The following is a 12,292-nucleotide window of genomic DNA, read 5'->3' as shown; positions in this document are numbered from 1 at the left end:
GTTATTTGAAACCCCTGTTTTGAAATAATTATAAATTTCCATAAAGTGTAATCATAACAGTAGTGAATCAAGGTTTGATAACATTATAAGTTGATTAAATTCCAAAGATCGGTTCTTCGTTCTCTCTTTTTCAGCTTTCAGAACTTGGTTGGTGATTGCTGTTATATCCTGAATTCGTTTTCCAATTTCCTCATTGATTAATACTTGTTGATTATTCTGGAGTACCAAGGAGTTGATGCTGGTGTTGATCATCTTCAAGTCATCTGCGTCTGGGGTACCTGCTATCCATTTCCAAGTTTTGCCGATGCTATCCCATCGTTTTGGTCTGCTTGAACTAAACGGCTTCAATTTCATAAATGTTTCATACAATTTATAATTTTTAATCAGAATCAAATCATTTAAAGGATTTTTAATCATTTTGTTTTGAATTTCTCGATTTACATTGTTTATTGTGTTTTCTATTTGTATCAAATCAATTGGGTGTAATATTCTGAAATAACCTGTTTTAATCTTTGCCTGTCCTAAAGGGATTATTGCTAGTGGATTATTTGAAAGATCGTGTATTTGAAGGATAGAATATATTTGTAATATAATTGTGCTTAATACACCTAATATTCTGTAAATAAAAAGAAAAGAAGATATGAATCATTATTTTTTCCGTAAATTTACTTTATGAATTTTTCTATCTCTATTATCAATTATGTATGAATCATGATTTTCTTTTACAATAATTGGTTTGTATCTACTTTCTCTTTTTATTCTATCGAATGTTTTTTCAAATACTGTTGAATTTGGTTCAAAAGTTGGGTAACTTCTAGGTATGATTTTCTCATTTTTTCTATTGTATAAGTTTATAATTTTTTCATTCAGTTTATCTCGAATTACTTGTCTTTCTTGAATATTAATATTATCTGTAGGACCTAAATAAATGTTTCTTGGTGTGTCTTTTATAAAAGAATGAAAAGTGTAATTATAATAATGAACTCCCATTAATACCAAATCTAATAAAGGTAAAGTATTATGTTTGTGTCTAATACATCTGATTATTTCTCTAAGTGTTGAATGAAATCTTTCTACCTGTCCGTTTGTTTCTGATCTATGAACTGGAGTTCTGAAAATTTCAATACCTAAATTTTTAATTCTTTGTTCTAATACATTTGAAACAAAAGTTGGTTCATTATCCATAACTATTACTCTTGGTAAATCCCAATCTATTAATAACTCAATAAGTTCATTCTCTATATCATTTAAAGATTTTCCTTTTACTGGTTTGACTTTGGCATACTTTGAAAATTTATCCAATGATGTTATAAAATAATTTTGTGTGCTGAACTCGAATATATCTATATGAACTATCTCTCCTGGATAAGTAGGATTAGGGGTTTTAATATCAATATACTTTTGGGGATTTCTTTCATATTTCTCTGTTTTACAAATTTGACAATTACGAATAAAGTTTCGTGTTTTAATTCCAATTTGGGGAAAGTAACATTTTTTTAACAATTGGAACACATTTTCCTTTGAATTTCTATGAGCAACTTCATGTATTTCTTTAATCTTTTCTAATTGTAAATTTTCATCCGAAATATCTCTTACTTTGATTTGTGAAAATCTTGCTTTAATTAATTTTGGATTAAAATGTTGTTTATATAATTCTTGAATTTTACCCATGATTGGTTCATTGGTAAATATTCCATTAATGACTCTTGGATTGAAATATCTTTTTAATTTATTCAATAAGAATTCGTTATCAAAAGTTTGCTCACAAAATATATGTCTTTTAAATTCTGGAAACGGTGTTTCTAATTGATAATTTGAATTTTGGTTAGGAATAAATATTAGTTGGTTTTTGAAAACGTTAATAGGTGCTTCAGTAGAGGGGATAAAAGTATTGTCATCATCATCTGACGAGTGTCGCGTAGGTGTTAAGGAATTAACTTGGATGCGAGATAAAGCATCTGCAACCACATTAGCTCTACCTGGTTTATATTCAATGTGATAATCATGTTCTTCAAGGTAAGCTTTCCATCTTTTTAATTTTGCATTGTTATTCCTTGGAGAAATCGTAAAAGATAATGGTTGATGATCTGTATAAATCAAAATCTTCATACCATAAATATAATTTCTTAAATTGTTTAATGACCATATTATTGCTAACATTTCTTTTTCAATTGTTGAATAGTTTTCTTCGGGTTGAGATAAAGTTCTTGAAATAAATGTAATTGGTCTTTCTCCATCATCAAATTTTTGTGAAAGTACCGCACCAATAGCTTTATCAGAGGCGTCAGTAGTTAAAATAAATGGACGAGTAAAATCTGGGAACGCTAATACGTCTTTAGAACTCAAAATATTTTTAAGACAATTAAATGATTTAATTGCGTCATCATCTAAATTAATTTTAAAATTTTTAGATTCATTTTTAAGAATTTGGCGATGGCCATCCTCACCTCTTAAGAGTTTTGTCAGGGGTTTTGCAATTTTTGCATAATCTTTGACGAAACGTCTATAATAACCTGAAAGTCCTAGAAATGCTCTTAATTCTTTCAAACATTTTGGTTGAGGGTAATTCTTAATACATTGAACCTTTTTGTCATTAGGTTTTAAACCATTTTGGGATACAATAAATCCTAAAAATTCTACTTCTTGCTTTAAAAATTCAGATTTATCTGGTTGAATTCGAAAATTAGCTTTTCTTAAAGTTTCAAATACAGTATGTAAATTTTTCAAATGTTCCTCTAAAGTTTTTCCAAAAATTATTATATCATCAATATAAACATAGCAAATTTTTCCAAGATGTTCTCTTAAAACATCATCCATAACTCTTTGAAATATTGCAGGTGCATTTTTAAGTCCAAATGGCATTCTTAAAAATTCATATTTACCATTGTTTACTGCAAAAGCTGTTTTTTCAATATCATATTCTGACATTGCAATCTGATGAAAACCAGATGCTAAATCCAAAGTTGTGAAATATTTATTATTTCCTAAATTTGATAATACTGCGGCCGTATCAGGTATCGGATATTTATCATTAATTGTTTTGACATTTAATTTCCTATAGTCAATTACAACTCTAAATTTCTTTTGTCCTGAGGCATCCATTTTTTTAGGAACAATCCATACAGGTGAATTGTAAGGTGAATGAGATTTTCTAATAATTCCGTCATTCAATAATTTCTGAATTTGTTTCTCAACTTCATCCTTAAAAGTTTGAGGATAAGGATATGATTTACTATATATCGGATCATTATCAGTTGTTCTAATAGTAGCTTTAATTTTAGTTGTAAATGGCAATTTTTCATCAGGGGGTTGAAATAAATCTTGATATTTGTCTAAAATTTTCATTAAACCATTTTTTTCATAAGTTTTTAAATGATCGTCTCTAATTTGTATTTTATTAATTTGTTGAAATTCTTTCTGTAATAAAGGAATTTCATAATTATTGGGCAAAATAATCTTTTCATTATTTACATCAATAATTGCTTTCAATTCTTTTAAGGTATCATGACCTAAAACTGCATCAAATGTTTTTAATTCTTCCATGTGATAAAATTTTACTATAAGATTAGAACATGGTTTAAAAAATCTTCCTTGCGAATATTTTTCAATTTTAAGATCTCCTCCAACAGAAGATACTTTAAAAGGTTTCTTAACTTTATGAAATCTTCTCGTAAACTTGGGATGAATGTAATTCTTATTAGACCCAGTGTCTACTAAAACTTTTAATGGTTCTCTCAATTTACCATAGAATAAAAAATATGGTAAAGTAGATTTTATTCTAAAAAATTAAAATCTGCACAATCTTCATATTCCTGCACAAATTCTTCAGTTTCTTCAGTTTTGTTACATTGCTTTTCGTATGTCTGCATATACTTTTCAAATGTTAGAGAATCTAACTCTACATCTTCTGAAAAATCGTCTTCAGTTTGAATATTTTCTTCTTCTTCCAATATTGTGGAATATTGAGGATCAGGATCTAGAGTATTCACATTAAATACTCTTTGTCTTTTGAAGGGTGGTTGAGGTCTTGAAGTAGAAGGCCGATTTACATAATTTACCTGTTGAGATCTTATGGATTGATCTACATCCATAGGTTCTGGTTTATTTAATTTTGCTGGAACTGGTGGTCGTGGTTGAAACGTTTGATGTTGCGGTTTTGGCTGGAAAGATTGATTATTGGGATATCTATAATTTTGTATAGGTACTGGAACAAATATTGGTTGATTCCGTTGGGGTTGTTGTTGAGGTTGAATCCTGGGTTGTGGTCTCGGTGGGACATCTGGAACTCTGCGTATAATATTCTTTCTGAATTCTACATTTTGATACGTAATGCAATAGTTATAAGCTGTAGCTAAAGAATCCGGGTTAAAATTTCTTAAAAATTTTCCAATATCGCCATCCAATCCTCTCATAAAAGCATCAATTGCTTTTCTATTATAGCAATTTATGATAGCTTTTATTGCTTCTGGATGAGAATATTCGTTGCTAATTCTTACGTGATTAGAAATGTGAGACAACAGTTTAGATATTTCCGTGTAGAATATCGACAAAGGTCTTCCTCTTTGTTGCGTATTCATTAACTGATAATCCAATGTTGTTAAGTCTCGTTTCTCTCCATAGTAAGTCAATAAAACTTTTTTGATACTATAAAAGTTTATGTTAACGTTAGATGCAACTAAAGCATCATTAGCTTCGTCCTGTACTTTTCTCCTAATGGCTCTGCAAACCATGTGAAATTTATTAATTGAATCAATATTACAATTTTCTTTTGGAGTGTATAATTTTACAAGAGTTTCCGCATCTTGGATCCAATGACTAAGTTCAGTTGGATTTCCAGTAAAAACGGGTAAACCTTTTACTAAATCTGAAAAATTTTCTAAAATTGATAAATTAACTGGTGATCCATCAGGTTTTGTATAATGAATTGGTGGATCGCTATCATCAATTTCCGTAGGAAATGCCAATCTCTCAAGGGCACTTATCCTATTTAGAAGAGCAGAAATTTGTTCAGAATTCATTTTAGGAATTCTTGGGAATTTAATTTGAAGGTTACTAAAAGTATTGACTAACTCGTCAATGTTTGATGGTATTCTGAAAAATGCTGAAAACAAAAAATATTATTATGCTGTAAATAAAAAATAATTAATGAGCTGAAAAGAATGTTTTTGATTAATGAGCTGAAAAGAATGTTATGATTATTTTATTTTTTTGTATTTTTTTATCTTGTTATATTTTATAAAGGAACAATTTGGGTTGATGCTTAAGAAATTCGTAAGCTGTTTCAATTTAAAAATTGTCCTTTTAGTTTTTTAAATGAACTTTATTTTCTTCTCAATAATTTTATAATTGTGATAACTTATTAATCCTAAATTTAATTTTCACTTGATTTTTCACTTTTTCTTTCAAATCAAATATAATTATGGTGAAAATTCAATTCACTTTGCTTTAATTTATTATTTCACTTATTTCCTATTTTATCAACTTTTTCACTTTATTTTTCTTTTATTTCTTTTGATTTCTTTCAAATTACGGATTGCCGATGCACTTAGGGGTATGCACCCTGTTCACGCTTATTTGAGTAATTATTTTTCTTTGTACTTACATGTAAATCCTCATCATTCGTTGGGAACGCCAACAAACTCGTGGAGAAGTGGGGGCACACGATGAGTTGTTTATACTTCTCTAAAAAGTAACTCCTCCGTTCCGGGTCAACGGGAAATATAGGAGCGATGAACTAGCACAAGTTGAATCTCCTCTCAGTGAAAACAGAAAAATCCTTTTTCGAGTACTCTCGGACTCAGGTTCCACTTTCACGGCTGCTTTTAACGCGATTAGAGACACTTTGAAAGGTTTTTTCGAATTTAAGAAAACCTCTAACAGTTCTTAATATTCGAAGTGCTGTTGTTTAACTGAATTAGGTAAAATCCTCTTACAGTTTACCGATTCTTCAGGATATTTCTTCACTTAAAACACTTTCACTTTGCACTAGTCCCTATTCGGGCGCCAATTAATAATTGCACGCTAGGTTTGAATAAAAAAATATATTTTATTCTTAATAACCCAACATACAATTATGAGAACCACTCCTAAGTCTGAACTAACTCTGACTGTACCTGAACTGATTCTAAAGTTACTACCAATTGCTAATCCCTTTTTATACAATTCTAATACAAAGAACATATGGTCTTTCTAGACATAAAGAACATATGGTTCTTTCCTATCAATTCAATTAGCCGAAACACTTGTGTTTAAAATAATTTAATTCTAATGAAGCTCGCCACGCCGCATTCCAATCAATCAGTCGAGGCCACATCTGTTTTTGTTTTACTATCGTTGACCGTCTGGATGGTGTTGACGTAACTCTAGATTTAGGAAACAGTGTAAATGTTATAAATCTCCTAAGAGGACGAATGACCATGTTGGTTAAAATCCTCTATAAATAAACAAAATAGAATAGAATAGAGAGGTTGTTGCTTTTCATAAGAGGGTCTTATGGAAACAAAAATATCACGTTTGATAAGAAAATATCAAGATAATTGATTTCAAAAATTTTCAGTTTATTTTTTGCGTAATTAGTTTAGAATTACTTTATGATCACCATAAGCACGCATCAACGCCCGGTTCAACGATCATTCTGCCGCACCCGGTCCATTGAACTTATCCTTTTCGCCAGTCAACATGCTGAAAAGTTAACAATGAATTGTGTTTAAGTTAACAAATGTTTCGAACATTAACAAAAAATAAACTTACCATTTAGAATAACAAAAACACTTTCAAGTTTAAAAAAACTAATGGTCCCACAATTTGTTAGTGCTTGGTATGACGATGAAAAAATGACTGATAGAATGAATGTGTTCATTATTTTTTTCACAATGCCGCTTCTTCTATTTTTCATAAGAACTTCGTATTAAATTTTAAAGAATTTCATAAGACTCTTAGGAAAAATTATTTTGGAGGCAAAACAGCGGTTCATAAGACGTGTCTTATGACATTTATAATAAGATTTCCTCTGAATGTAGGATAGAGGTTTATGGTGTTTTCCTCTCAAAGTAGTAACATTCGTGCGACCTGTCAAATCAGTGTAAAATCTGTCGGAGTTCTACACGCTAGCCTCTTTTCAGTCAACCTTTGTACGGATAACTGTGACTGCAAAACTTGCACGAAATCCAATTTTCAATGAAAGAGATAATATAGATACAAATTTTTAGAATTGATATGAATGTGTTTTATGCCAAGAGGTCCTTGGTTTATGATTATTTATATGCAATAAAATGCAAATACACGAAATGTAACATTATAGCAAAACAATTTATTTTTATTTACTTAAATAAAAAAAAAGATCAAAAGGCTTTTTCAATTTACATCATTTTTTAATTACACAGTAAAAAATAAGATCACATAGATAGCGATACACAGAAAAAAAATATTTCCTGTAAAATTACGCAAATGTCCTGTAACAAGAAGGAGCAGGACATTTACTGTAATTTTACAGGTCGAAAAACAAATTCCGTGACATTTAATATTTAGTGTTCAACTTTGTAACGAATGTTTTAGTTCCCGAAACAGCCAACAGCTTATAGCGCCACTCCCGGAAACCGAGAGGCTGTTGGTGCACGATTTGTGTCCCGGCTAGAGACTCTGATTCAAGGCGGGCTAACAGTTTTAACACTCAGTCCCACTTAATCTTCCCAACTTACCAATCGAGTTGCGGCCCTAACTTTCTTTAAACAAGTATGAGATGAATTGCACAACCCACAACTATGCGGACAAATCAAAATCTTACTCCCACGCAAACCAAATCAATGAAACCGTCAACGCTTCCCACCAATTTCAACACACGACTTTCAATTGAGCTAACACAATATGTTTAATTGTAGCGTTCATTGTGTTCCTGTAGCCCTGAGTGACGTCACTAATCATAATAGCTCTTAAGATTATTCACAAGTGTCTTAATCTAATCTGACCTTTTCGATTCAGCAAACCAAATTACGCATCGGTAGATTCCAACCTCCAACTAATAACCAGAGGCGACCATGTGGTTGGTGTCTCAGCTAACGCGCCAAAACACGACTCGTACTTAACTAGTACGATGGCTTTTTCAACACGTGGCAGTGGTTGATTCTCGGATGGCTTAGCGGTGGTGAAGCCTTCAATCGACGGGCTCGGCGGAACCGTATGGAGACCGGTGTGTTGATCGTACACCGTGTTCGAGCTCTCCTAATATTGGCAAAAATACTACGGTTGTAGCACGTGTTCCACTCCAAACCACCGTTGTGGATACCGTCTTCTTGGCCCCGAGATTGGCAGCGAAATAAGCCCCAACAAACACCCACGTTGAACAGTGGGTTGCCTATGTTCAACGAGATTGCTTAGAACCACATATTGTCAGATTTGGTGTAACAGATCTTACCTGCTGAGTTAGCTTAAATTGCTCACAGCGAATAAAAACCTCACTTGACTTAGGGTCAATGCAAGTTTGCCTAGATTTGTTCACATTAAAACAATTTATTAGATCACGCTAACACTTTACAACTTGTTACTTACTAGTGCAATTTTCGAAGCCACACTAACTATGCACTAGAGTAGCCTTATAGCTCTATTGCGGATTCTAAGTTTACAAAAAGAAATTAGCAAATTAGATTAGGTAGGCTTCTAACTATAGCTTGGCACGTTTTTACACTTACGAGCCTTCAAGTGCGGTCGAGCTCGATGTTATTCGCTGAACGGATTTCACCAAAGTGACTTACGATAGCCGACTAGACTAGCTACGATCCCCCCAATCTAACCCGCGCCAAATGATGGCTCAGCCACCGGCAGTTGTGTGTGTTGCACCCCATCTCATACACCCTAGCTGGTGGGCTTTTGTGCAAAATTTCAAGGACAAGGTAACATTCTTTAATACGCCTCTTTTTGCAACCCCGATCAGCTTATTGCAAAAATTAAATGAGTTCAAGTGTGGATCTCATCACGATGCAAAATCGTAAGAAGCCTAACTGTTTTGAATCCCGACCAGAAGATGGCGCGTCGAGCGGATAATTTAGCTTTCTATTTCTAAGCACGGTTTTGAGCTTTAGCTTTTTTATGGCAACTGAAATACAGTGGCTCACTACTAATCGACAGGGCGTAAACTAAATCATTACATATTCGCCGATGCAAAAAAAAATAAAAATTTTGAAATAAAATTTCAAAATTTTTATAACAATGAACAAACTAATTTATAGATTACTTCATCTAGCATTACATAAGATAAAACTACTGTATTTGACTATCGCGGTGTCGTTTTAACCAATTTACAGTCGCATTAGAACCAATTCACTTCGAATGTACTCGAAAATTTAACCAATTATCATTATTACCACGGGTCATGGTACCAAGTTACTCCGAAAATTTCGAAAATTTACCCATTTCCAAACCTATAAACTCCAGAATACTGGAAACTAATTTTATCCTACATGATCCGATTAACTCCAATAATTACTTGAAAAACAGTATAGATCTGAATTCAAAATAACGCCGCGAAATATATAATACTAAAACCTATATTTATCCTAGTGTATGGATTCCAAATTAAACGTCAAAGGAGCCATAAAAGCTCATTTCATTTGTAAACAACAACTTTCTGAAAACTGAGAACATTTCTACATTGAGTTTTGGATTTTGGAACAAATTACTGCAAAAAAAAAAGGATTTGGATGCTGATTACTGAAAAGAATTGCAAAGAAAACAAAACCGGACTATTGGATTGACGAATGGGTGAAACAAAAAGGAAATCTGAAAAACTGTAAGTAGCAATAATATTGATTGAATTTCTGTAACTAATTATTTTACTGTGACTATTTTAGACGTGCGGAGCAATGTTGAATGATATTGGAGCGTTTGAACAAAGACGTAATCTGGCAAGAAGAAGATCGTCTTGCCGTACATTACGCAACAAAGGTCGACGAAGGAAACAAAAAATGACATCTTGACGCCTACGCTTCTAGGATTCCTCAATAGAGTGTTTCCAACAAATTGTTTTTTTTGTTTAGCTGCATATGGCAAACTAACATAGCTGAGAAAGAATTATGCAAATATAATTGATGCAACAGATCACTGCCTTTTTAAAAATGAACCATGATAGGTTCCCGGAATTCTTCGACCATCCAAGTCTTCTAAGACGTAAGTGCTAGTACCTAATTTTTGACGTATTCGAACTTTCGTGAATTTGGGAGCTAGTTTTCCTACAAAATTTTTCGCTTTGTCCGATAAGTGAACATTTTTCTTGTACACGATCTCACCACACGCAAAGGTGTGTTTTTGGTTTGCACGAAGATTATAGGGCATAGAATAGCGCTTATAGGCTTTCAATAGATTTTCGCGAACTGTCTCCCATAATCGTTTTTGATCAGGACTAAAACACGATTCCTGTTTGTCAGGATCTAGAACTAAATCTCGTAGGTGTTCATATTCTTTGCCAGAACTAACCATGTTGCGACCAAAATTCAAAAAGTACGGCGTAAAGCCAGTGCTGTCATGCACGTTGGTTCTGATGGCCATTGCGATTTGCGGAATCGATTCGTCCCATGTCTTATGGTTCGAACAGCGGTTTAAAGCACAACGTATAGCGGTGACAATAACGCGATTCACACGCTCTGTCGGGTTCGGACTGGGGTGGTAAACCGAAAGGTTCCAGTGCGTCACCCCGTATTTGAGTAGTAATTTTTCAAACGGTTCGGATAAGAAGACTTTTGCATTATCCGTGATACAAATTGAAGGAGCACCAAATAGAGTGAAAACTTGATTCTCGACGAATGTGCAAACACCGATTGCAGTCGCCGATCTCATACATTGGACCATTATAAACTTGGTGAAGAAGTCTGTAACGACTAAGAGCCACACGTTTCCCTTTTTGGAACGTGGGTATGGTCCCAAAAAATCCATAGAAATTAGTTCCCACGGACGAGAACACATTTTCGGACTCCCACAAGTAGGAGTTACATTCACGTTTGGAATTTTTGACTCTTTGCAAACCATACAGGAGAAACAGAATCGTTTTATCTCGGAAGACATTCGTGGCCAGTAGAACTTTTCGCGGATCTTGGCCAGAGTTTTTAAGAAACCCAAGTGGGCCTCCTCATGAATCGCTTGAATAATCGGTTTTCGCTCTGCTAACGGAACAACGTACTTCCACTTCATACCGGGATCTTCAACAAGAGAAATGTTGGTGACAAACTTGAAAAGCTTGTCATCTACGATTTTAAAATCTTTGTACCTGTCAGGAAATTGTTCTACCTGTCTTTTTAATTGAGTTATGTACAAATCTGGTAAAGGGGTATCGATAACGCATAAGCTACGGGATAGTGCATCGGCAGATATATTTTCGGATCCCTTTTTGTATTCTAATACCATGTCGTACTTGGATAATTTAAGTGCCCATCGAGCGATCCTTGGGGACTTCGACTCAATGGACATCGTTCGTAGAAAGGTGAGCGACATCGCGTCCGTTTGTATCACAAATTGACTACCTTCGATAAAATGTCGAAAATTCTCGATGCTGAGCAAAACTGCGAGACATTCACGCTCGGTGGCGCTATATTTTCGTTGAGTACTTGATAATTTCTTCGAGTAGTATGCTATGCATCGACGCTCGCCATCCTGGATTTGTGTAAGTACTGATCCTATCGCGAGGTCAGAACTATCTGTCTCGATGATGAATGGGATGGAGAAGTCGGGGTTGGACAAAATTGGGGCAGATACTAAAGCAGATTTTAACTTCCCTAAGGCCTCATCGGCTTCTTCGGTCCAAGTAAACGTTTTACGACCTTTCTTCAGCAAATTGCTAATTGGAGTTGTGATCTCGGAATAATTCCTGATGAACTTTTGGTAGAAGCCCGCGAGTCCCAAAAGTCTTCGAACATCCTTAACGGATTTTGGAGTACAATAATCGAGAACGGGTTGAATTTTCGCGACATCCATGGATAAACCATCTTCGGAAAGCACATATCCTAAGTAACGGACCTGTTTTTGGCAGAAACGAGATTTGGTGATGTTAATGGTAAGCCCTGCTCGTTTTAGACGAACAGCGACTTCCTTGATCAGATGGAAGTGTTCTTCCAACGATAGCGACGTGATGATAATATCATCCAAATAAACGTACACTCGTGGTTCGAGGTCGTGACCAATCACTTTGGACATGAGGCGCACCATGGTGGCCGGACTATTTGCTAATCCGTAAGGCATAACGGTGAAACGAAACATAGATTTTGTAGTTCGGAATGCAGTTTTGTCTTTAGCGGACGGCTCTAAGCCTACC

This window comes from Uranotaenia lowii, chromosome 1 (genome assembly GCF_029784155.1).
Source record: "Uranotaenia lowii strain MFRU-FL chromosome 1, ASM2978415v1, whole genome shotgun sequence".
Taxonomy (NCBI): Eukaryota; Metazoa; Arthropoda; class Insecta; order Diptera; family Culicidae; genus Uranotaenia; species Uranotaenia lowii.
This window is presented reverse-complemented; position numbering follows the sequence as displayed.